Source organism: Rattus norvegicus, chromosome 3 (assembly GCF_036323735.1).
Source record: "Rattus norvegicus strain BN/NHsdMcwi chromosome 3, GRCr8, whole genome shotgun sequence".
NCBI lineage: Eukaryota > Metazoa > Chordata > Mammalia > Rodentia > Muridae > Rattus > Rattus norvegicus.
In genome coordinates this window covers 187,575,264-187,601,651 of record NC_086021.1, presented here as the reverse complement: position 1 = coordinate 187,601,651, position 26,388 = coordinate 187,575,264, and the positions used below count along the sequence as shown (strand labels likewise).

Here is a 26,388-nt window from a genome sequence, read left to right as displayed (position 1 = left end):
GCTAAAGGTCTGCATAGTGAGTTCCAGGACAGCCAAGACTGGAGAGACCCTGTCTCAAAAACAGAGCAGCATTAATGGGGGACTGGAGAGATGGCTCTACAGTTAACAGCACTTACTGCCCTTGCAGACAACCAGGGTTCAGTTCTTGGCACTGGAATGGTAGCTCATAACTGTCTGTACCCCAGTTCCAAGGGCCCTGACCTCTTCTGACCTTTGCAGCCTCTTACATGCATGTGGTGCATGTACATACGTACGTACATACATACATACATACATAATACATACATACATAATACATACATACATTCAGGCACTTACACACAAAATATTTTTTTATAAAAAGATACTAATTTCACACCTGAAGCCAAATTCAAACATGGTTATTCTTGGACCTCAGGCAGCAGGAGGACGGAGCTGTATAAGTGTCCTGACAGTGTTTTTCAAGGGGGGGGGGGCCTCATGTTCTAGAGCCGTACACAGCCATGCATATGGGTCTCTTCAGAAGAATCAGGGAGAACCCATGGCAGGACTGGTGTGGGTGGTGGATGTTGGGGCTGTACACAGGTAAACAAGAGACTCTTGTATGACTTTCCTGCTCTGTTTGTAAAAGGTCCATGAAAACATGCTACAAGCATGTCTGCTCTCTTTACATGCTTTCTCATCTAAAGCAAAACCCCTGATATTAAAAAGTAAATTACAAAAAATCATTGTAACAAGGGCATAAAAGGTGAGGCCAGACACAAACTTGCCAGCTACTGGGACACTATGATCACTATGGCCTAAGTCTCTGCCATATGTCCCCTAGTGTCCAACTGTGACCAAGAACCCATCTTGGAGTTGGACAATGGTGGCACACACCTTTGATCCCAGCACTCAGGAAGTAGAGCAAAGTGGATCCCTATGAGTTCAAGACCAGCCTGAGCTACAGAGCAAGTTCCAGGAAGCCAGCCCTACACAGAGAAACCCTATCTCAGAAAAAAAACAAAAGCAAACAAAAAAAGAACCTATCTTGGTAGGCCTTCCTCACAAGACTCCACAAGGTCAAGGACCCAATCTTCCCATATCCTCAGGATGTCTCACAACTGTTAAGTGCTATCATTAACCTCTAAATCCGGGCACGGCTGCAGGTTGCAGGAGGAGACAGAAGTTGCTCAAGGGCCTGGCAGGCCAAACCTGGTGCCACTGCACTAGTTTTCAGCAGATCTAAGACACCAGAAGCTGGGCCTCAGACAGAGATGGGGCAAGTCCTGCTGGCATGGCCATTACACACACCAGGCCCACAGGATGGAACAGTACCTATCACTCCTCAGACTATCTACAAGTCTGCCCCATCATCTCTAGAGCCTGGTTCAGACCATGGCTCCCAAGTCCAAGTAACCTACTGTTTTTTCTGTTTAGCAGAAAACCCTGAGAGAATGCAAAGTTGTATTTGGCAAATAAGTCTCTTCTGTTAAGGGAAACTAAGTCTGGATTTCTGAACAGAACATCCCACTGTAGAGAACTGAAGTGTTGCAGACCCAGAGCCAAACTATCCCAGCTTATCTTTTCTCCCCTTAAAAGCCACTAGTTGCCCACACTTTGTTGCTAGACCTAACACCCCTTTGACTGACGGGTAAAACACTGGGATATATTCTTAACAGACTGTAGGCTCCCACCAACCAAAACCCCAGAGCAGCATCAGACAGCAACACCGTATCTACAACCTACAGCAGAACGCTGTGCTGCCTGCCTCATGTTCCCACCAATGTCCTCTGTAAAAGACCTGTCTGTCTTTCATTCTGCAACCACACAAAGTTCACGACAAACACTGCCTCCATATTGGGACATTTTACTTGGGACAACCTGAATCCTCAAGGCTGTGGGTTATTTTTTTTCCATTCATTTATTCTTGTGATATATGTAGGGGTGAAGGTATATGAGTGCCACAGGAAAACACAAGGTCAGAGGACGACTTGTAGAGCTGTTTCTTGCTTCCAGCATGTGGGGTGGAACTCAGTTCAACAGGCTTGGCAACATGTTCTTTTAGCTACTGATCAACTCACTGGCCTAAGAGCTATGTTGTGTGTGAGAAAGCTGAGACCACACACAAAGCAGACAGAAAGACAGACCTTACCTCCTGAGCAATGGACCTACAGGTTCTCCTGCTCTCAAAATCAACCCATAGGGACTGCTTCAGGAAGGGCTCTGGGTTCTTGTTTCTTTAATCAATGCTGTCTAGTCAGGTATTTCCCTTTCTGAGGTCCAGAGAAAACTCAGGAAATTAGTTCTGACTAGGTATCATCTTGGCCTTCCACCTTCTCCACAAATAACTCTAGGCTGGGGGCAGGGCTCTCTCCTTCCATCAGATCCCCAAGCATACCATCACCATAACCCCTCCCCAATCTGGAACACTCATCAAGTGTCCTGCTACCCAATAAATGCCCATCTGCTTCAAAAAGGGCCCTCCCATACTCTTCTGAAGGTGCCCCCTCCCCTCAGGCTCTTCTGAAGTCCCTCCCTCCCCTCAGGCTCTTCTGAAGGTGCCCCCTCCCCTCAGGCTCTTCTGAAGTCCCTCCCTCCCCTCAGGCTCTTCTGAAGTCCCTCCCTCCCCTCAGGCTCTTCTGAAGGTGCCCCCCTCCCCTCAGGCTCTTCTGAAGTTCCTCCCTCCCTCTATGTGCTGTCTTCCATCTTATGAGGACCTGAACCAATCAGGTGTCCCACTACCCCAAAGTGTCCCACTATTTCCATGAACTCTCCTACTTTACTTTTTTTTTTTTTTTTTTTTTTTTGGTTCTTTTTTTCGGAGCTGGGGACCGAACCCAGGGCCTTGCGCTTCCTAGGCAAGCGCTCTACCACTGAGCTAAATCCCCAGCCCCCCTACTTTACTCTTACAACATATCTTTAGATTATTTATAAAAATAGATCTAGAGCCAGATACACTGGTACCTACCTATGATCCCAGAACATAAGGGGCTGAGGCAGGAGAAGCTGGAGTTCCAGGACGGCCTGGCCTACACATGATGCCGTCTCAACCAAATAGGGAAGAAGGAGAGGGGAGGAAGAGATCTAAAGTTTGGACAATGAGTCATTCGATGAACAACAGGGGAATGGCACTATCAGCTTGCTGAAAAACCTAGTCATGGGAAGCTCTGCTGTTAAAACCAGGAGGGGCAAGCTAGATCTCTACACAGCACAGCACGCATGAGGAATACAAATACATTCTAAAGCTACTGTTTCTCACATATCTATAATCTCAGTGTCTGAGAAGTGGAGGCAGGAAGATCAGGAGTTCAGGGCTAGCCTGCGCATTTAAAACCCTATCTAGGGGCTGGGGATTTAGCTCAGTGGTAGAGCGCTTACCTAGGAAGCACAAGGCCCTGGGTTCGGTCCCCAGCTCCGAAAAAAAGAACCAAAAAATAAAATAAAATAAAATAAAATAAAATAAAATAAAATAAAATAAAATAAAAATAAAACCCTATCTATTAAAAAAAAAACATATTTGTAGCCAGGCGGTGGTGATATATACCTTTTATCCCAGCACTTGGGAGGCAAAAGCAGGAGGATCTCTGAGTTTGAGGCCAGCCTGGTCTACAGAGTGAGTTCCAGTCACAGCTACACAGAGAAACTCTCCATTTAGTTTTTGCGGGAAAATGTTAGTTTCCAATCCTCAAAATCCCTACTTGGCCAGACAGGAAGCTCATAGATGTTCCTGGAGATTTTGTCTTGTCCCAAGAGATCACACAGCAGCACCACAGAACAAGAATCCTCAAACAGTAAAGCCTGACCAATGGCCACACTAAGGCCAAATGTACAACTCCACCCTCACTCACAGGTAGGTAGGCAGTCTAAAGAAATGCCAGAAATACACCAGACACATGGCAGCCATGAGTATCATGATAGCACCTTTCATCCCAAGGCTACCACAGACTTGACAGATAAACTAATACAAAGGACAAGGCATAACAGAACTAATTAATTAAGCCCAGCCAAGGGCACCACCATATTCTCGTGGAGCTGATCTTTCCTCAGCATGTAGACCTAGCAGACACTATCCGGTGCATATCCTGGGTGGGCCTGTCAGACCTCAGACACAGATCAGAGCATGACTTGAAAGAAGAGTCACTCAGAAATGCTGGGAAGAGAGCATATTCTGCAATGGTCAGAATAGCTCTGCAGAAATTAAAGACAACTTTCCTAGACTGAAATGGAAAAATGACAAAGCTAAGCCACAAAGACAAAGTTGGTTCCACAACCTGAGCACAGCACAGAGGCAGCTGGAGCCCAGGCTCCTATTCCCCCACCTTCCCCAACGGCTAGAGACACCAGTCCCAGGCCTAGTGAGAGTCCTCATTCTACTCCATGCAGCAAGGCTACTTTGAGTGGACAATGCTTCTTGGCTGCATTGCCTTCTTGGCCAACTCTTCAGTCCCTGTCTTCATCTGTCACGTGGGTGTCATCTTGCAATACCCAAGAAGCTATTGTGCCACAGGAAATGTAGTGAGAGAGGAAGGAGTGCTCAACATGACTCCATGAACCACCTACTCTAAAAGGCCTGGTGAGGCAGCCTGACCCATGGGACTTACAGGCTAAACCATTACCCGCTGACCCTAGAATTGACAGCTCCCAAAAGGTAGGAAGAAATGAACCGGACTCTCTAGCCCTATAAATCCAGGCCTGTGCCAGGATGAGACAAGCATGAGAGACCAACCCCACTCTCATTCCAACCCCCCTGGCAGTTCAGTCCACAGTCACTGGACAATGTCCTTTGCTAACGTTCATGAAAGGTCTGCAGAGCCTCGTCATGGTAGATATGCAATGGTTATTTTTACAAATTTTGTATAAATTTAGAATCACAAAAACAATCCCTACTCTTTCACAACCAAAGCTTTTTTAGGAAGGAAGTGAGAGCACTGGCTGGCTTTGGCCTGGCCTACAGCTGTCAAGATGAGAGCACAGGGGTCGTGCAAACTTTGCTTTAGGCACAAGCAGGCAGTCTCAGGGAAGGAACCACAAGTGACCTTTACTAAACACTGGTTCCCGATCCGTTAGCCAAACACAGTTAACTCCAGCTGTACAAGAGGTACCATTAAAGGTGAGACAAACGGCCTTTCCTCAGCTGTCCCAGAGCCTCAGCTTTCTTTAGGTTCCCAAGATTTGTGGCTTCTGCCAGGAGCTACACAGTCCATAGCAAAGTAAAAGCTGGCCATGCTTAGAGCAGTGTAAGTGAACAGCTGACTTCAGCCTCCAGACTCCATTCAGCAACAGCAAGTCTTGTTAGTATCTACCTGCTGAGCAAGTTTTACCACAGAGGACTCTACGTTTATTAGGAATTCATGCAGGAAATGGGAAGTGTCTAGGCCCAGAGAAAGACAGGGAAAGCAACAGCACCAATCGCCTGCTGTTTCCATTCTCCACACCAGCAGGGTGGCCCTCAATTGCAGGCCTAGAAGGTGCTCAGCAGGTACCTTAACAGCAGCAGCCACTTGGGGGGCTGGGGGGACTCTCACCTCTAAGGGAAGCCTGAAGTCCATTATTCATGACAGGTTCCTTCTCTCACTAGATCACATTTAACAAGCAAGCACCAGAAACATACCACACACTTCAAGAACATTATCTTATAATCCAGGATTTCCAGTACACACAAGATGAGCCCAGTGCTTTTGTACAAAAGTGTTTGTTCTAGTCAACATTATGTTGCAACAGAAGAGAACTGTTCAAAAGCTGCTCAAGAGTGGGAGGGGGGGGCTGGGGATTTAGCTCAGTGGTAGAGCGCTTACCTAGGAAGCGCAAGGCCCTGGGTTCGGTCCCCAGCTCCAAAAAAAAAAAAAAAAAAAAAAAAAAAGAGTGGGAGGGGAAGCTGTGGATAGGTCTCCTCACGCTTATGTCTGTCTGCCACGGAGACAACAGCAGAATCAGACAAGTGGTCAATCCTCTGCTATATGCGGCTTCTTTTCCCCCAACACCACCACCACTTTGCTGATCATCTGATGATCAAAACCACAGCTCTGGCAAGAGCCAAGAAAAGGGGAGCTGCTGTAGAACCGATGGACGAGCCTCGATCACCCGTGAGTGAGACGTCCTCAAGGAATCAGCCTGCTCCTAGCCCTTCTGACGTTTTATTTGGTTGGCTTCCTCTCCCAGTCTAGGCTCTTCCTCATCACCTTGCTCAACACCACTCTGCAGTCCCTTAACTGGTTTTACTGTGCTGAAAAACTTGCGTGATAAAACCAAACCTACCCCATCACATCCACCCACGATCCTGTCCGAGCACTGGGGCCAAGGGTGAACAGCTGTTAGACCAAGTCAGAGAATCCATAAACCCTGATTCCTCCAGACAAAAGACAAAAGAGGAGTGAAAAGAGAAAAGCTGCTAAATTCAATCAGTGTTTATTTTGTCTGAAGAAAGGTGACTCAGCTATTGATTAAGTGATAAAGATCCTTGATCCAAAAATGGGCTCTGAGTATCAGAAGGTCTGAACTGCACCAGAAGCTGTGCTCACATTGTTCCACATTTGCTGATCATGAGCTGAGACCACTCCCTCTGCCCTTCCAAGCCCATGCCTAACCTGTCCTGGCTGCGTGTAACTAGTAAGTCTAGAGTGCTGTCTTTACCACTGGGAGAGGCCAGCACTAGGATCGCGCATTCAGATTCTAACAGTTTCTGGGGTGGCCTCACTTATGACACTAATAGTGCTTTTCCCCCTCTCTCAGACACAGGATCACACCCTTATGCTGATCTTAAAGCACTGTCATTTTCTGTCAAGAGCAAGTACACAAGGTGCCAGGTTGCAGCTGGCACTTTCTACAACTAACCTTTAGCCAGATAATTCATCTTCCAGGTGATCCACTGTGACCCCCTCCATACAGCTACCTCTGCAGATCCCAGAGCAGACTCAGCACATGCTCCCAACAGACCTCTTGTTCTCTGTGCATAACTGCTCCATACGAAGAACTCCAGCATTCACCAATGCAGATACTTATGAGGAATTTTTCCAAACCAGTAAGTAGTTCAGCCCTTCTGAAAAACTGTTACATACAGACACCAGCCAAGAGCCCTAGGGACCCTACCTACCTGATGTACCTTAGCACAAGTCTAAACCATGCCAGTACCCAGACCGGGGACAGGCACATCCCACTCACATCCATCCTTCCTCAGCACAGACCAAGAACTCAGAATGTTTCTCAAAATTAACCAGGAAAGCAAAGAAAGAAAGAGACATATAATAGCCGCCAGCAACAGTGCTCACAGCTTGGGAGCTAGAGGCTCACTACCATCACTGCACTGAGACAGTGGAAGTTTGATCACCAAAAGTACCAAGTGAAAGACATCTGTTTGGAGGGTCTGCCAAGCGACCCCCACTTTGTTTTCTGAATTTGGAAAGAACAGGAAGCGTCAACAAAGCTCATGGACACCTCACAGTGAGTACATGATCATGTTTATACAGGGTTGCAGGTTCAAATTAAACCAGTAGTCTTATGAGGCTATAATACCAGCAGTGGAAATGTGTTAACAAAACATTTCAAAAAGGCAAAAAGCTTAGATGTCAGATACAAATTCAGGATTGAACCTGGACACCAAAACCATTATCAAACTCAAGCCTGAACTATTATTAACTCTTATGATTGAAGTATTTTTAAAATTGTATTTATATATATTGATGTTTTGTCTGTACATCAGGTGTGAATTACTGGCAGGTATAAGTATCCACATGGCTGCTGGGAGTTGAACCTGGGTCCTCTGTAAGGGCAATCAGCACTCAACCGCTAAGCCATCTCTCCAGTCCTAAAGTTGGGTTTTTTGTTGTTTTTGTTTTTTTAAAGATTTATTTATTAAGTACAGAGCGTTCTACCTGCATGCCAGAAGAGGACACCAGATCTCATTACAGATAGCTGTGAGCCACCATGTGGCTGCTGGGAATTGAACTCATTCATGACTTCTGGAAGAGCAGTCAGTGCTCTCAACCTCTCAGCCATCTCTCCAGTTCTCTGAAGTATTTTAAAAATTCAGTTATTCATTATTATGGAGGGAACATGCATGCAACAGGGCACATGTAATGGCTCAAGGACAGCTCTGTGAAGTCGGTTCAGTCCATCCACTGTTACATGGGTTTTGGGATTGAACTCAGGCCCTCAGCCTCTCTGGGCTTTTACCCTCTAAGCCATTTCATTGGTCCCATGATTGAAGTACTTAACAGTTGTGTTCAAATACCGACTGTTTCAACCAACCTATGTGTTATACTGAATTTAGGGCTAAACGCTGCACTGGCCAATTAGTGCTAAAACAGTCCATCAAATATCCACATCCAAATGGAATCAGGTGGTGACCAGGAGTCACTGACTTGTATGCACCAAGCTGGCGTAACCATACCCTGAGGTGTCCAGGATGTTTTCACAAGTATAGGATACCCACTTGATGGCCTTCATTCCACAGCAATGCATTCCAGAGCACAGATCTGCCTGGCAAAGGCTCTCTGACCTCTCCGCCTGCAGTATGTCATGTGTGGTATTATCCTAGTTGCCCGTCTCGCCCCGAAGGTGGAAGGGTCAAGGCTGCCTCATAGCACACCACAAGCATATAGCTTTATTTTACCTACATTCCTCGCAGTAACACGTTTCAGGCAGGCACAGAAGGCAAGAGGAAATGGTGACTGCTCCTGTCAAACAGCCCAGACAGGGGACCCAGGAACCCACCACAGCCTTCCCACTAACCCCACACCACCAGTCAACCACCATGAGGGCTGTCACACAGCTTCTACCCAAAGGCACACACCATGTACCTGGCTACAACATAGCAGCCAGGCTGTCTGTCCAAACAGACATCAGAGAAATAATTTCCAAGATGCAGTAAACTCCATTTTAGGTAGCACAGGAGAAGAAAATGGACCAAAAATGTTCTAATCAAAAAAAGGAAGGGGGGTTGGGGATTTAGCTCAGTGGTAGAGCGCTTGCCTAGGAAGCGCAAGGCCCTGGGTTCAGTCCCCAGCTCCAAAAAAAAAGAACCAAAAAAAAAAAAAAAAAGGGAAGGACAGAGCCTAAAGAGATGGTGGTGGTTAAGGGTTCTTGCTGTTCTTACAGAGGACCAGAGTTCTGTTTCTAGCAACCATTAGCAGCTCCAGGGGGATTAAATGCCTCTTCTGTCTTCTACTGGTACTTAAATGGGGAAATGGGTACACACATAAGACAGACAGACAGGCAGAGACATACACATTAAATCCTTAAAAAAAAAAAAAAGTATTATATTTTCAATTACCTTTATAAACAAGGAGATCTCATAGCATCTCCAGAAGTGTTGGGCAGGAGGACCAAAGTTTCAATGGCTTTGTTTGTTTGTTTGTTTGAGACAGGGTTTCTCTGTGTAGTCCTGACTGTCCTGGAACTTGCTCTCTAGACTAGGCTGGCCTCCAACTCACAAAGATCCACTTGCCTCTGCCTCCCATGTGCTGGCATTAAAAGGGTGTTTACCACCATGCCTGGCAATATTAACATATTTAAAAAAGAATAAAGCTGGGTGTCTGTATGTACCTTTGATCCTGGCATTCTGAGGCAGGCAAATATCTGAATTCAAGGCCAGCCTGATCTACAAAGAGAGTTCTAGGCCAGCTAGGGCTACAATAGTATGAACCTATCTTAAGGGGTTGGGGATTTAGCTCAGTAGCAGAGCGCTTGCCTAGCAAGTGCAAGGCCCTGGGGTTCAATCCTCAGCTTGGGGAAAAGAAAGAAAAGAACCTATCTCAAAAAATAACCAGTTTTTATTAGCATATATTAATAATACATAATGATGAGTTTCACCAACACCTTCATACACGTTATATAACGTAATCTGATCAGATTCACCCCCTTGTTACCCTCTCTTGCCTACCTCCCCAAGTTTGTCATTCTCTTTTTATTATAGATTCTTTTTTTTTTAAGATTTATTTATTTCATGTATGGGAGTACCCTGTAGCTGTCTTCAGACACAGCAGAAGAGGGCAGAGATGGTTGTGAGCCATCATGTGGTTGCTAGGAATTGAACTCAAGACCTCTGAAAGAGCAGACAGTGCTCTAAACCACTGAGCCATCTCTCCAGCCCCCTATTACAGATTCTTATTAAACTTATACTTCAAATTTTTATTTTAGCTGGGTAGTGGTGGCACAGGCCTTTAATTCCAGCACATGGGAGACAAAGGCAGGCAATCTCTGTGAGTTTAAAGCTAACCTGGTCTACAGAGCTAGTTCCAGGATAGCTATGGCTACACAAAGAAACCCTGTCTCAAAAAGAATCCAGAATTTAAGAGTGTGTGTGTGTGTGTGTGTGTGTGTGTGTGTGTGTGTGTGTAGTGTGTATACACACGCATGTGCTCATGTAGGAGTCATAGTGTACATGTTGAGGTCAGTGGACAACTTATAGTTCAGATTTCTGCCTTATCCACCCGGGATCCACCTTAAGTCATCAGGCTTAGCAGAAAATGCCTCTTCCCAGTGAACTACATTTCCATCCTTTTTGTGAGGGTGATTTGTTGTTTGAGTGCTAGCATTAAAGGGCATATGCCACAATGCACTGCTAAATGCTTAACACACATGCTTAGAATTTCATACTGACTTTCATAAATATACATATACACACATATACACTTATGAATATATACACACATGTTATGTATATGTGTGTAGATATATGTGTGTCTGTATGTATGTGTGTCTGTCTGTATGTCTGCATGTGTGTGTGTGTGTGTGTCTGTCTGTCTGTCTGTATATTTTGGGGAGAGAGTGCTTTTGAGGCAGGATCTCTCACATGGCCCTGGCTGTCCTGGAACTATGTAGACCAGACAAGCCTTAAACTTGCAGAGATACACCTGGCTCCTCTTGAGTGCTAGGATTAAAGGTGGGTTCCACACCTCCAGCCTAACTTTCACATAAGGTTTTTACAATCCCAGATAAGGTAGGTGGACTGTGGGATGGGTCTAGGTAGTTTGGGCTACAGAGTAAGTCATGTGTCAAAGCAGAAAACAACAACAATGACAACCAAAAAAACAAAAAAACAAAAAACAAAAAACAAACAAACAAAAAAACCTCGTGGAATTTTTGCTTAGTATTTTTGTTTGTTTTTGTTTTTGTTTTTCAAGACAGAGTTGTTCTATGTAGCCCTGGCAGTCCTGGAACTCACTATATAGACAGATTGGTCTCAAACTGGCCTCAAACCATCCACCAAATGGAAGGCAGAGACTGGCAGATCTTTGAGTTGGAGGTCAGTCTGATCTACAGATCAAGTTTCAGGCCAGCCAATGTTACACAGTGGGACCCTGTCTCAAAAAACAAATAAACAAAAATAGGAACTTGACAGGTGCTATGTGGCATGCATGCCTGCGATCCCAGAACACGGAATGGGTCAGAAGCTCAAGGTCATGCTCAACTACATTTGAGCCCACCCCAGTTACATTAGATCCTCCTCAAAAGTAACAAAATAAATGTAAAGAACACACCAACTGGTGCCCAATACCAAATGATCGGCCCTGGAAACATAATGCATTCAAGTAACATTACCCAAACTGAGCAGGTTGTATTTTATGTATTTAAGGATACAGATCTCTCTCTCTCTCTCTCTCTCTCTCTCTCTCTCTCACACACACACACACACACACACACACACACACACACACAACAATCCAAGAAGTAGAGGCCATGGAAGAGAGCAAAGGGAGTACTAGGGGACTTGGGGGAAATGATGTAATTATATTATAATATAAAAAATAAAGCTGGGGGGCTGGGGATTTAGCTCAGTGGTAGAGCGCTTGCCTACCAAGCGCAAGGTCCTGGGTTCGGTCCTCAGCTCCAAGAGAGAGAGAGAGAGAGAGAGAGAGAGAGAGAGAGAAAACGAACTAAAGCTGGGAAATATAGTGCAGAGGCTACTCACTTGTCTTGACATGCATAAGGCAATATCCATCCCGAAAGAGAGAGAGAGAGAGAGAGAGAGAGAGAGAGAGAGAGAACCTTTGCTACTTAATTTACTATTATGTGATCTGAAGTTCCTTGAGCTCTGTATTCCTCAGGAATAAGGATAATGTTAGTGCTAACTGCTGTACGTGCTTCTAATAATCTAGAACAAATAATTGCTCAAAATTATCATCCCCTGAGATAAGAGTTGTTATTGACAGACTGACTGTACCTGGGGCAAACAGGAAGGTAGATTCTATGGAGAACATGCAGCACCCATTTCCTCATTGTCACTCTTTAGATGGCACCATCAGAGGCGCTGGGAGGCGACGGGACAATATGTCCACTCAAATGTCCCCTTACTCACTCAACGGCAGTGAACTAACACTTTGGAGCACCTGTTGCTTGTAAGAGCCCACTTCAGACAACTGACCTTATATGTTTCTTTTACTGAAATAGCAGATGCCACAAGCCATAAACAAGAAATGAAGGTGGGAGAGAGGATGGGTGACAGCAAGGATCAGGCTCTCCGCAGGAGCGGTCAGCAGTTCCCCATCCCTGAGGAACCCATTCAGGAGTTGTCCCTTCAACATCTCTGACGATATGGAGCCTAGTCCCCCAGGTGTGTGCGGAGACCCACAGAACCACTGAACCAGATGTGCAAAGGCCAATCCAAAAGAGCATAACCCAAAAGCTTGTCCAACTCTCAAGAGGTGCCCCAACTCGGCCGCAGAGTCTCGGAAGAGCAAGGGGGACTGCGTGCCACCGCCCTCGCGTCCCCGCGGGGCCCACCGGCCGCACTAAGCGCAGACCGCCCCGGCTGCCTCGCCGGCGCGAGCGATCAGAAGGCGCGCTCCGACTCCGCTGTGGCCCTCGGACCTGAGGCCACGCGGGCACCAAGTTCCGCGCGCGCCCCAAAGGGATGCGCGGCTCGCCCAGCGAGGCGAGAATGCCGGAGTCCCTCGCGCGCGACCGCGGACCTCGTTCGAGCCCCACGGCGCCCAGTCCCTCCCGCGGCCGTCCACAATCCCGGCGGCCTAGCGCCACGACTCTCCAGCCCGGGCCCTGCCGCGGCCTAGGTGTCACACGGGCCTTCCCGAGACCCGTCCCCGCGCGCCCACGCCGCCACAGCCCACTCACCGGAACGCGGTCCCCGCGGCGCCACCGACCCCCACGGCCGCCCCGCCCCCGCCTGCGGCCAGCAACCCTCTGACACCCAAGCGGAAGTGCGGCCCGCGCCTCTCCGACCCACAGCCCGCCGCGCCGCTCGCCGCGCCCCGCGCCGCCCGTCAGCCGCCGCCTCGCCAATCAGCGCTCGGCCCGCAGGCCGCGCCGGGGGCGGAGCCATGCGGATCACGTTCTCCGCACAGCTTCTTCCTCCACCCTATCAGAGTCCGGCTCACACAGGGGAGTGGCGGCGCACCCAGCCAATCACCGCTTGGAAAAGGTGGGTTTATGCAGATACTATAGCTAGAAGGAAGGGGAGGCAGGAGGAAGGGGAGTGACCTTGGGAGAGGCTAGTTTACAAACAGTGAGTCAGGTGGCTGGGCGTAGACGATCCCAGGCTGGCGCTGGGCTAGACCTATCCTTCGGCTCCCGACCCTGCAGACGCTTCTTACGGTTGCTGGGGTTTGGACAAAAGGCAAATGTCGCCGCTGGCCTTTGCGCGCCAATCTTGGCTTTAATATACCCTGGGGCTAGTTTACCCCTCCAGTTGCCTCCCTGGCCGGTTCATCCTGTTTAACACCCTTAGGCGCCCTGTGGTCTGCAGTGGCTCCTGGTTAAACTGGGGATCGCTGGGGACACGACACCCCTGCAGCTTGTTTGGCCTTAGGAAAGCTAATTGACCTCTCTGAACACTCAGTTTACTCTGTAGCCAGGGCTCCCCAGCCTCCTCATCACATTTGAATGAGGGTCTGGTTTGAAACAGGCTGAGTGACATGAACCAAGATGGCTACTTGACTTGCATTAGACTTTGCAGGACACAGGAATTGCAAAAGTATGGGGCATGTGGTTCAGTCCTAGACAGGAGATTCAGCCCAATGTCAAACCAGAGGGAAGCAAGACAGATGTCTCCTGTCTTTTACGAACCTACCCAGAAGCAAGTGAAGTGAGAGCAACTGTAGGTGTCTGGTCCTTTGAGGGCAGGAAACCAAGGAGGAAGCAAGACCCCCAGGTCACCCAAAGCCAGCTGCACCTGACATCTGTCCTAGGCTTTCCAGTTCTTGAGTAACTACTTGGGGTTCTTTGCTAAGCCAGTCTGAGGTTTTGGCAAAGGGGTTCTGAATCTCTGAAATCGGTAACATATGACCCATGACCCTTCAGCACATAATGAAGGATTCTGCCCCCAAGGCCACACTACTTCCTCCAGTAAGGTGGTGCTCACACACAGGTCTCCCCGGCTGCCTCTGTGGCCCACTCTGCAGATGCTCATGCCCTCTGCAAACATGGAGTCAGTGCATGAGCTTCTGTGGCCCAGCAGACCCTGTCTGCCTCTCTGGCTCCCACCCCGGGGACAGCCTGGCTTTCTGGTGGCCCCTTCTCAATGGCGCAGGGGAGACGTGCTGGGACTGGAAAAGAGCCCCCTGCATGCTCTGCTCCTAAAGAGAGAGACAGAGGGAGGCGGGCCAGGCTTCCGAAACAAAGGCGTTGCCATGGTTACCTCTGAAGAAAGCAACTCCAGTCCGCTGAGGGCTGATGGAAGGGTGCGGCAGCTGGCCCCCCAGCCAGGACAAGGACGGCTAGCCGGTTGCCACGGAGATAGTCAGGTTGACCAGGTTCAGCAGTTTTTCTGGGGACCTGGCCAAGACCAGCTCAGAGTCCCTCAAACCCACCACCACCCACACCCTCACCTAAATCTCCAAGATCAGCCCCTATGCAAGGGACAAGCCTCAGAAGGACACAGCTTACTACCTGCTTTTTGACTTTGAGCTAAAGGGCCCTGCCATCTGGGCAGGATAACCACCCAAGCTGAGTGGAGTAGGTGGGCTAACCTAGGGTGGTCCCTGGGGCTGGGGTGGCATTCCAACCTCCTGTCTTCCAGCTCTGTCATGGGGATGAGGATAGCCTTGAGTTCCTCACCTCCTGCTTTTACCTCTCAGTGCTGAGCTGACAGATGCCCAGCATCACGCCTGGCTCTCTGCCCCTTTTAGGGGCTGCCATGCCTTTCAGCAGGTGGCAGGACTTTCTCAGGTGCAGGACTGGGTGGCTCAGCATCTCCGTCAGTAGGGGAGGGGGCTTCCTCCATCTTCGCCGAGGGGCAGTGTTCTCTAGGATGGACTAGTAGGGTGTAGAAAGAGGCAGAATTGGTTCTGCATCTTGCCATGACAGATAGTGATAGTTGAAATGACCCCCACATGTTCCATGATGTCCCTTCTGGTTCTCCCATTTCAGCAGCCGACCAGGGAGATGTGCGTCATTGCTCCCACTTTACAGATGTCAGACATGGAACTCAACCCAGTTAATGCCTCCTGGGGACAAGGCACAGAGAGGTCTGATGGGTCAACAGTCTGGCCATGCCCAGACCCCAGACCAGGATCTGTCCTGAGCTTCCCGAAGGGGTTATGGCTGAGGGTCACAAGATCAGATTCCACATCACAGGACCCCAGAGTAGCTTCAGCTTTGAGTGCTCTCAGCATCTGAGAAGTGCCAAATGACTGTTTGGAGAGTGTGTTCTTTCCTGCTCAGCTCCTGGGACACAATGGGATGCCATGAAGGTGCTGCCCCACCCCACATGGTGTAAATAGAAGATACATCCAGTCCCAAGTACTGAATGGAGGTGGGGGATCACAGGATAAATCCTGGAGACCAAGCCAACTCTGAGGGCTTAGAATGGAGGGCAGAGGCTCCCTGACAGAATCCCTCTGTCTGTCTTGACTACCCCTTCCCCATGGGCAGGCCATCTGCCTGTGTCTCGCAAGGCCCACGCAAGGCCTCCCTTGACCACAGCTGATGCTGTGGGTGGTCACAGCCAGATAGCAACACAGACCCCACCATCCTGTTCCCCATCCTCACCCCTGAAGGACACATAGCAGAGGTTATCGTTCCCCATTCCAGAAGGGAAACTAAGGCTTAAGAGCAGCAGCAGCTCGCCCAGGGCCAGGCTGCCAGCCACCCACCCTCTGCCCTTCACCCACTTCACTCTTACCTCTTTGCCAGAGTGCTATCTCTTCATCTCAGCCAGTTTGTAGGCCAGCTGGGCCAGGGCACAGCATCCAGGAACTCGGGTGCCTTGCATGTGGCCCCACCTGGCCCCTGCTGCTGAAGCCAGCCCGAGGCCATCTCCACCCCACATCCCCAGTCCCCTGGCAGAGCACACTTCCAGCTCCCTTCTCAGCCATGCCATGGAATCTTCCGTGGGGACAGGAAGTAGGCTGCCAGTGGGCAGCCTGGCCACAGAGGCCTGGACCAGCTCACGTGGCTCGGCTGATTCTTCCCAGCCAACTTTCAAGTCTCCTCTGCAACGTGACGACGCTGGCTTCCCTGTCGGGGAGGGTGGGTATTTTTAGGTTGAACCCGCCTCGTGAAGAGACAAGTTATCAATAGCAGCAGAAAAGGGCTTTTTCTTATTCTTCTTCCCCCTGTGGCTTTGGGACACGAACAAGCTGCACCCATTAAACTCTGCCAAGAGGAAGCAGGAAACGCGGCATTCCCCAATAAACTTTTCACCCCAAAAGTTCTCTCCATTCGACAGCAAGGTCCAAGTCGTCCCAGGCCAACCCCAGCATTCCTTCCTCTCCAAGAAAGCTACCCTATCCACCTACCTAGTGACAAGGTGACAGGCCCTGCAGAGGTCAAGGAGTGAGGATCCAGAGGAGGTGGGAAAGGAGGCCCTACAGACTCCCTTCCCTAGAGTGGATTGGGTCAGCTAAATGCCCAGCTACTCAAGATGAGCGATCACAAGGAACCCTGCCTACCTGAAGTCAGGAGGCCTCGGTGCTCAGCTATCTACTGCTTCCTGAGATCAGAGGGATGTGTGAAAAGCCAGTCAAAGCCAGCACGCTTCTTCCTCCCCCACAAGGCTGACCAGAGTGTGTGGAGGCGCCTGTGAGCAAAGGACCCAGCACGTACGGACGGACAGACGCTGAGATTTTCTTACAGGACACTAGAATGGCATCCTGCCTTGCTGAAGGAAACATTTGAGCCGACTTGGCTGCCTGCCCTTCAGGATTGGTTAGCAAGCACTCTGTTTCTGAGGAAGCCCAGAATAACAAAGGCTTCAGCAAAAAGAAGCGTGTTTGTCTCCCCTGTGACAGGAGCCCAAGCAGCCCTGCCTGGCTCCTGCCTCGCTGTACCACTCAGCTAGGGTTCCTTCCAGTCTCATGTCACATCATGGCTCAAAAGCAGTGGCTGGTGCTCTCTCTAGCCACCACATACATCTCTAACCAGAAAGGAAGGACGAAAGGACGGAGGAGGGATGGCAATGCTACCCCCGTCCCCAAGATGAATGCCCGGCCAATGAACCAGTGTGTCCCTTTTCCCAGCTGTGCCCTGGCTGGTGGAAAGTGGGTCTCTCTCTCTTTTCCCAGCACCCACTTCTCCGCTCACATCTCACTGGCCAGGACACCATCCCCTGCTACTTTGACCAGGCTGAAGCATTCTAGCTCAGGGCATCACTGGCCTACATAAAACAGACTCAGGAGGGATTGTTACAGTGGTTGATTGTCTGATAGGCCTACCCACCCAGGCCCCAGGGGCTGGGACTTCACACGCACGCATGCACGCAGGCGCGCACCCACGCATGCATGCACGCAGGCGCGCACCCACGCACCCACGCACGCACGCACGCACACCTCAGCCCATAACAATGGAACTCCACAATAACCCTTATGGAGCCAAGGGCAGCGTGGGCTGGTTGGCAGCTGGACTCCATCTCATAGGGCAACTCCATGCCCAGCAAGAAGCTGGCCCAGGGAGCTTTAGTTCCTTCTTCCTGGCTGTACCCAAACTGATACAATATGGATCCTGTCTTTCTTTCCTCCCAGTAACCCCCGAGCACCTGCCACACGCTGACCCTGGCCTGGACCTTGGGGCCCAGCATGAGTGGAGCCCAGATGCAGGATACACCTGAGCAAAGAGAGGTCCCGGATCCTGGCCCCAATCCACCATTCCCAGGGGCCCACGTTGGGTGGCAAGGATATACGCACATCCTCGTGCAGGGAACTGGCAGGGCGGGGGAGAACTGGAGGAACGACAGCTGGGCTGGGTTAGATTTAGCTTGGTGAGAGCCAAATGCGTTGGCCGGAGCCGCTGGCTGGGCCTCGGTGCCAGGGAAGCTGCACACCGGATGGGAGGGGCAGGTTAAACATGCCTGGGGAGCTGGGAGGGATAGCAGAGATGAGGTTCAGGACAAAGAATGGAGGTTTCTTCCTTCTGGTAGTGTCCCAGGCCAGTGGAGAAGGCTAGCCAAGGCCACCCCCACCCCCACCCCTTCTTGGCACCAGCACACTTCCTCCATAAGGTGGAGCTAAGGACATAGGGGAAAGGCAGTCAGGTAACTGGAGTCCTTCTGGGAGGTATGCACCCTTACCGCACCTTGCGGGAGGTGGTGGAGAAAGACACAGTCAAGGACCTAGTGTCCACTGCCTGTGTGCCAGGCTGGGGTTCCACAGAGGTCAGGAACCCTGCCCTGTCCCCTGACCTGTGGTGGAGAGGATGAGGCGGTCTCTCACCATGTTATACTCTCGCTGGGCACAAGCCTATGCCGGTGTGTGAGACGCAAGCTGGATTTACTGCATTGATATTGACGTCTTAAAAATCTTCCCATAGCAGGTTTAGCAATCTCTACAGCCACCCTGTAGAAGGAGCGGGCTGGGCGGACAGCTCATGCCTCAACCAGCTCAGTGACTTATCCACTCCAGATATGGGGATGGGCCAGGCCATCAGGCTGGGGTTGTTTGGGGAAGAGATGGAGGGGATGATAAAGAGCCTCGTGCTGGGCTCTTCGCCAGGGCTGGGAGAGGTCAGGAAACCCAAGGCATCCTTAGTCATGGCTCTAAAGGCCCTTCTTTCTGGTAGTAGCCCAGGTCAGTGGGGAAGACCTGGAACACCCCTGGAAGATAGAGTTAGCCCAGGGCTTCCCCAGTACCCTTGCCTCAAGAGCAGCTTGGCCTTCTGAGCTCCTGGCAGTAGGAGATGGTGCAGGTAGAACCCACACAACCAGGTAGGACAGAACCCAGAGGTCACACGGGTTTTCACCTGCCATCTGCCCGTGCTCCTTCATTTTCCTGGGGCTTGGAAGGTGTGTGAAACCCCTTCAGAGGGCACCTGGTCATCTGTACAGGATCCATCTAGGAGCTACCTTGACTCCTCCCCACCAGCAGGCTGACCTCAGAAGAAGCACTTGACAGCCAGAAGCAGGGTTTGAATACAGAGCCCACTACCTACCCCTGGACTGTGAATTGAGATACGGGCCTAAAGGTGCCACACTCGAGGGAGAGGTTCACCAGGAGAGCAGAACCAAGGGGACACAGGTAGCAGTTAGGCTCCTAAAACCAGCCACTCTTACGAGGTGAATGAAATGGCTAACTTTCTCCACTGGGCACGCTCGGCCCGGATCCTCCTTTAAAATGTCAGGAATGGTAAGGCACACCTTTAGTCTTGGCACTTAGGGAGGTAGAGGCAGGTGGATCTCTGTGAGTTAAAAGCCAGCCTGGTCTACACAGAGAGACCCTGTCTCCAACCAACCAACCAACCAAAAGACAGAGTCTAGCCTCCTCAGTTCTCAGGTTCTGCACTGCCATGTGACCCACACCCGTGTCCCAGCCGGAACAGGTAAGCACTAGCTCCACCCGGCTGAGTTCTGTGGAACTACAGCTTCACCTGTCAGCACCGGGTGCAAGCCCTCCTAGGTGTCGGGTCCCCACTCTGAAGCCCACCACCAGCACCTCAGCCCTGCTGTCTCTGACAAGTCTGGGGGCCTTAGAGGAATCCTCTTACGTTCTCCTGTTGTGCTTTGACTCTGTGGGCTGTGAGCCTGTCAGGTAAATAGACGATTGTGTGTGTGGGATGCAGGTATCAACAAGGATCTCAGACACCCACCTAGCCTTCTTCCTAGGGCTCTGTGGAAATAGGACATGTTCCTGTTTCTACAGCTCTGGTCAGCTTCCACACCCAGACACACGTTCTCCCCTCCACCCCCTCGGGAGCTTCTGAGGCCCCATCCTTTCCCTCTCTAGGGTCCAAGGACTCGCCTGCATTGATTGCATTCACAGCCCTACCCTGTGCAGTTTGTCTCATCTTTATCTTTCCCCTGAGGAGCTGCCTGGATTCCCAGGGGACATCACGAGTAAACAGAGCCACCTTACAGAGGGCTGGGTCTTCCATGAGGGCTGGGTCTTCCAAGCAGCCCTAAGCCCACGGTCATTCAACTTCTTTTCTTTCTCTCTTTCCTTCTTTCTTTCTTTCTTTCTTTCTTTCCTTTTCTTTTCTTTCTTCCTTTCTTCCTTTCTTGTTGTTGTTGTTTTATTGTGTGTCTGAGGGCTGTGGAAAGGTCTCAGGGCTCTAAGAGGAGTGGGGGAGTCCACATAACTCTGGGGTGGATGTTGGGGGCTGGGCATATTCACAGAAGTATGGCCACCACTCTGATCACAGGGCACAATGGGGAACCCTGGAAAAACCCTAAGGGCACCCTCTGGGGTGCTGATGGGCTGACCCTGAAGGTATGTGACTGGGAGGGGATTTCCTATGGGGTGTGGGAAGAAATAAGCACCTGCCCCCACTAGCATCCATGCTCCAGTTGGGTGGAGTGCTCTTTGGCCCAGGTTAGAGTCCAGGACAAGGCCAGCGAGCCAGTTCAGCAGACTCTCCCACACCCAGAGCAGAGGAAGAACGGACAGGGGATGCCTGGTCCTCCCATGATCTTAGGTGCTGCATGGAGGCCACTGGTTGGCTACATGGAGTAGCCTGGTATTGATAGCCCCCGACTTGACCATCTAGTCTTGCATCATTAGACTGGGGTCTACGACAGAGGCAAGAGTCACTTTGTCATGGTGCCATCACATGTGGAGTGACTGCGGTGGGGCCCAGAAGATGGTCAAACAGAGGGCAGGAACCCAGAGATATCAGGTGACGTAACATTCAGGCCACACAAGGTTATGATGGTAGTCAGATGTACAGAGTATGGAGCCCAGACAGCAGGTGAGCAGCCACAGTCAGCCACAGATCAAGAGTCCAGACAGAGGCTGGGCATAGTGGTACACACCTTTAATCCCAGCACTGAGAAAGCAGAGACAGGTGGATCTCTCAATTTAAGACCAATCGGGTCTGCAGAATGAGTTCCAGGTAGCTACAACTATACAGGGAACTCCTGTCTCCAACCTCTCACCACCCAAGGACTCCAGAATAGAGGAACGACTTAGACCTACCTAGCAGGAACCAGGCCAAGGGCATGGAGGGGCTTAGTGTGGGTGCCATCTGGGCTTTTGGGAGAGGACCCTGTGAGGACAGGTAGAGTTGAGACGATCACGAGGGGCTGCGCCTCCTCTCTCTCCAGAGCAAGGCCCTCCATCATAACACCTGTCCCCATCTCTAGAGACAAAGCAGTCTGAGAGCTGGCCAGTGCCCCTCCGTTGCATGACATTCACCACTCACAGCTGCCTAGAACAAGCCATAGTCCAATGGCCCCCAAAGAGCACTGGCACAAGGAGGGTGGGAACTGGCATACTGTTGCCATAGTCTGGGAGGCTCTACCAAACACTCCGGGGAAAGGGGTAGAGGCTTCTGGCCATGGACTGGGCTCCATACCATCGTAGAGCCCCACAGGAACCCACACTCTGCCCGGGAGCCTTGAAGGGTCTCTGGAAGAGGGCTGCCTCCACTTTTCTCTGGCTTTCCTGTTGTGGTTGCCTTGGACTTAGCACCCAAAGGACAAGATGTCTGCATGTTCCAGAGCTGAGGTCAAACGGCTACAGATGCTCATCATCCGCCCAGACTCCATGAGAGCTAGCGTCATTGGTGGCCCCATCTCAGGGAACAGGTGGCCTTCCAAGACACAGTCCACCATCCTGCCACCACGGCCTCTCCAGCAGCCTCACTGTCAGCTGGGACATCAGGAGACTGATGTCACACTCTCTGTATGACCCTATTCCGTACTCTACCCAATGGACAGAGTGGAACCAGGTTCTCGGAAACTTGGCACAGCTGTCCCCCAAACACCCCACTACAGTTCTTGTTGTGTCGAGATCCTGTCTCTGAGGGACAGCGTGTGAGCTCCTGACACTGGCACAGGGTACTTGGTTGAATGGTGATCCCGAGGGCAGATGCGAGGGTGACTGACTGCAGCTGGGTTTGCCAACGCTCCCTTCCTCTGTTCTTTCCCTGGCCATTGTGCACCCACACCATGGCTGTCATAGAGGCATACTCTAAGACAGGGAGAAGGGAATAGGAACTGGAGGGAGCCGCAGGGAGAGATCTCAGGGACAGTCTGGGAAGGAAGCAAACACGGGGGAGGCAGGCTGGAAAGGAAAGTTGTTCTTTGAGCACCCAGCGTCTCATCTTCCCTGGACTTTTGAGCCCTAGGCAACATCAGCCATGTCTTTCTTGAAGGACTTCTTCAGTTGGCTTTTGTCACCACGTTCAACTGAACAGCAACTCCATCTCCCATCTCCCTTTTCCTTCCTGACACCTGGTCCCCAAAGGGGGCATGGAGAGGGCCAGCCCCTGCGTCTGTTCTGAATCGTGGCCTCAGACGCCTCTTTTTTTTTTTTTTTTTTTTTTTTTTAAATCACATTTGGGCCCTGAGCTCATCAGGGTGCACCGGGAGCTGGCTCAGAATGTCACGGGATGGGGGGTTGGAAGGGGGGGACGACAAGGAACAAAAAAAGAAAAATCTGCATTCCCATATTCAAATAAGCTCCTGCAGGAGACAGCAGACAGCAGTTCCACTGAGGAAATGAAGCTGCTAGAGACCAGGGCCTGGCAAGCGCCTTGCCCACAACAAGCCGGACGATTGCCCTTCAACCAGCCCTTGGTGGTTCCTGTTCTCTCGTTATTTCTCATTAGTGAGCAGTGTTCCTACACAGCACAGGCAGAGCTCCGCGGCCAGCAGCACCGGTCTCGCCCTTAGTTCAAGGGAGAAAGGTCTTTTCTGGCAATGAGGAAAAAAGCTAGAGGCAGAAAGCCACTTGGGACAGCGCCAGAGGATGGCGCTAGCCAAGCCGAGGCTGTGACCTGCACTGGCTTCTTTAGCCCAGAGCTGCTCTGGCCCTGGTCCCCAGTTGTGCGTTTCAACTATCCTTTTGAGTGTGACCGCACCTCAGTCTTGTAACACCCAACACCCAGATCCCCGCTCAGCTCCATGTCACGAACTCTGGAGGTAGGCTGCACCTTTCTTCCCCTTCCCTCCCACAGCTTATTCCAGGCTTGAAAGACATCCAAAGTCTTCAGGTCCCCACTTGGACTTCATTACACAACTGCCTCTAGCTGGCTCTGGGCATCTACCCTCCACCTGCCCAGTTAACCCCACTGTGGCCAACGACCTTTAAGATGCCTCTCGAACCCTCTTGGAGTTCCCCACCCACCCCAAGGAAACATCAGTATCCTGTCCACAGAATGAGATGAGAAGCCTCTCCCCTTTCTGTGCTTCAGCCTGGCTGCGTTAGACTAGGCCACCCTTTTTTTGGCCGCTATTCCCTCTCCCAAACCTCTATTTCCTTCCTCTCCTCTCCTCTCTACATTTGTGACCTAGTGACCTCTTATCACTGGGGAATCCCTTTAAAAGTCAGAATCTGGCCCCAGTCGAAGTGAGGCTCACCAGCTAAGGCAGGGCTGGAGGTGAAGACAGTGGCCTATGAAAAGGACCTGGGCAGGTGGCCAGAGCCACTCCCTGATGTCCTTAGCTGCTGGTCCCTGGGCCTGAGGAGCTTCAGAGATGAGGACTCCTATACCAGAAGATCCCTGAACAACATATTCCCTGATGGGTCGGTCAATGGAAGGGATTTTAGGAGTGGCTTTTTATCTATTGTTTTGTCACCAACTCCAGCTCCCAGACACTGTGCCTGTCCCCTGCAACTGCAGTACCATAGCAGTGCCTCCGATCCATAGCATATATCCTACAGGAAGGCAAGTACCTTTATAGGCTATTGTCCCCAGCCTGTTGTGCCTACAGGAGGCTGACCCTGCAGCCTAGGATGCAGCTGCTCTTCAGGGTGTGGGTAACTGGTCTGGGATCACGCCTAGCCTCTTTTGCAGAAACTGGTCTCCCCGCTAGATGCTGCATATGTAGTACCGGTGCCCATGGGTGGGGGACTCTGCAAGCTCTTGCATGGTGGCATAGACTGATTTAGCAAGGGTGACCTGAACCAGGAGAAGGAGGCCACGAAGTTAGCTCATTACCAGGTATGAGGGCTATTGGCTTGGAGCTTGTTTCTGGGATGGGTCCGTGGCCAGGCGTTCAGAAAAACAAGAGTTTAGCATATGGGATTACAGCCTTAGGGCCCACAGGAGCCTCCAGTGTGGCCACTGCACTGTGGTAACATGCCAGTCTGTAAGGTACACTCTGGTGGGCGTCTGCCTACGTGTGATACACAAATTGCCATGCTCATACTGCATGGCCGCCACATCATCCTGGGCCAGGGTTCCCTATCTCCATCAACAGGCCTTTCCCTCCAAAGCTCCTGGATCACCAGGACAGTGGTCATCGCCTCTGGCCTTGTGTCCCTTTTTCCACACAAAGCTCTTCCTGGGAAAATCCTCCAGGGTAGGGTGCCACATAATGACCTTTCTTATTTATGCATTGCCTCGGTCCAATTGGCCAGCCAAGTCCCTCTGCCCGCATGCTTTCCACACTGGTATTTCTGCTGGCCTCAGGAGCCTCTGTCTCAGTGCTGAACCAGGACTACAGCCCCTGAGAGGGTGAACTCTAGGTCTGTGTGGCCCTATGCCAGTGACTCTACATAGAGCAGTGGTTCTCAACCTTCCTAATGATGCCGTCATGTTGCCGTGACCCCCAACCATAAAACTATCTTGTTGCTACTTCATAAGTGTAATTTTGTTACTGTAACGAATCACAATGTAAACATCTGATATGCAGGATATCTGATATGTGACTCCTCCCCCCCCCAGGGGTCGTAACCCCTAGGTTGAGAAACACTGACATAGGGTGTCTGGGGGTGCCTAATGAGGTCATGCCCGCAAGCAGTGAGTCTGGCCTAGAGGGGGCACCCATCACCACCAGCCGCTGTCCTTATCAAACCTCTGGGCTAACTCAACCTTCCTGCTTCTTCTGGTCTGCATATGTGGAGGGAGATTTCCAGGCTCCGGTAGCTTCCTCCAAGAGCACACAGTGGTAGAGTCTGAAGTGACCCCAGCTGAGTGTCGTTATGGAGTTTGGCCGCTTCAGGATTCCTACGAGAGTGCAGGTAGCTGGCGTGTAGGACATGGGCGTACTGCCTGGTTTGCGTGTTTGTTTTATGTATGTTGAACATTCCAGGACACAGTACACCAGCACCATAGACAGCCGTGGGGCAGTGAGGTTGACTTGTGTCCGCCCAGGGGCTGGAATAGTGAGAGACCACCAGGAGCAGCTCTCTGGGGGAAGGAAGGGAGACATAGCATGTGGGTCCCCATGTTACACAGTCCTGAGCTCTTCATAGGGTCCTAGCCTCCACTCATCATTGCTAGACCTGGTCAGAGTAATGACCAATACCAGGGCAGTTTAGACTAGTACTGACCGAGACTTTACAGGGACTTTTACAAACTTTTATTGACCCTTTCCCTCAATCCTGTGTCAAGACGGGACCATTGAGGCTCCAGCCATTAATGAGATCTAAGGATCCCTTTAAATCCTCCCCCAACCCCATTTCCTGAGGGCTCTGGGAGCTCCGAACAACATGTCTGGTTCTACTCGCTTTCTCAGGAAGAATGAGAGAGAGAGCAGCTGGGAGAGAAGCATTTTGGAGGTGCTGGACAGTGCTGGGAAAGTGAGCCCTGCCAAGCACTTCAGACCACAGGCAGGCTCAAAGGGCTTGCTTGATTGTGCCCACTAGCTCAGTTGGACCTTGCTGTCCAGTTCCAGGACACACACAGTGCAGTGGCCACCCTGGAGTTAAGTGCCTGAACCTAGCACAGCTTCTGGACAAGTCCGTGTGCTGTGGAGGAGAGCCTAAGAGCTTGTAAGAGCAGATCAGAAAAGGTTTTCTGGAGAGGATATGTTGGAATTCACCCCTCCCCCATAGAAGATTCTTCTTCGGGGTGCCCTTGAGGGGCTGAGACTGTGGGCATGGGGTGGAGGCTCCTCTTTGCCAGCATCCCCAAGGCTGGAACAGAGAAATGCCAGTCCCCACTGCCCAAAGTTTTCAGAGAACCACTTGGGGTGGGGGAGGGGCGGGTCCTCACGTGACCAGCCCCTGCCTGTCAGTATGGGGTGCTTGGAGTGCCTGGGGTCCCCCTCCCCCACACCCATACAGTCCACATTTCTGTCCACTTTGAGGCATCCACTGATGTGTGCTGCTGGTGACAGAGGACAGTCACTGCTTCCCTCTCCCTCGGGCACTGTTCCTT

At 50.9% G+C, this 26,388-nt stretch overlaps 1 protein-coding gene across 3 annotated transcripts in view; it reads right to left on the bottom strand.

The window, feature by feature from the left end:
- The window catches only part of Osbpl2 (oxysterol binding protein-like 2), a 48,456-nt gene extending 32,176 nt beyond the window's left edge, over window positions 1-16,280 (bottom strand). The window contains exon 1 of one of the 3 annotated variants that reach the window (XM_063283423.1): window positions 16,037-16,280. The gene's annotated coding sequence lies outside the window, so the exon portion shown is untranslated. Of the gene's footprint in view, window positions 1-2,929; window positions 2,951-13,029; window positions 13,091-16,036 lie in introns of those variants that run through there. The other 2 variants (NM_001013079.1, XM_039104663.2) reach the window with 2 other exon arrangements.
- Window positions 16,281-26,388: the final 10,108 nt, after the last annotated feature.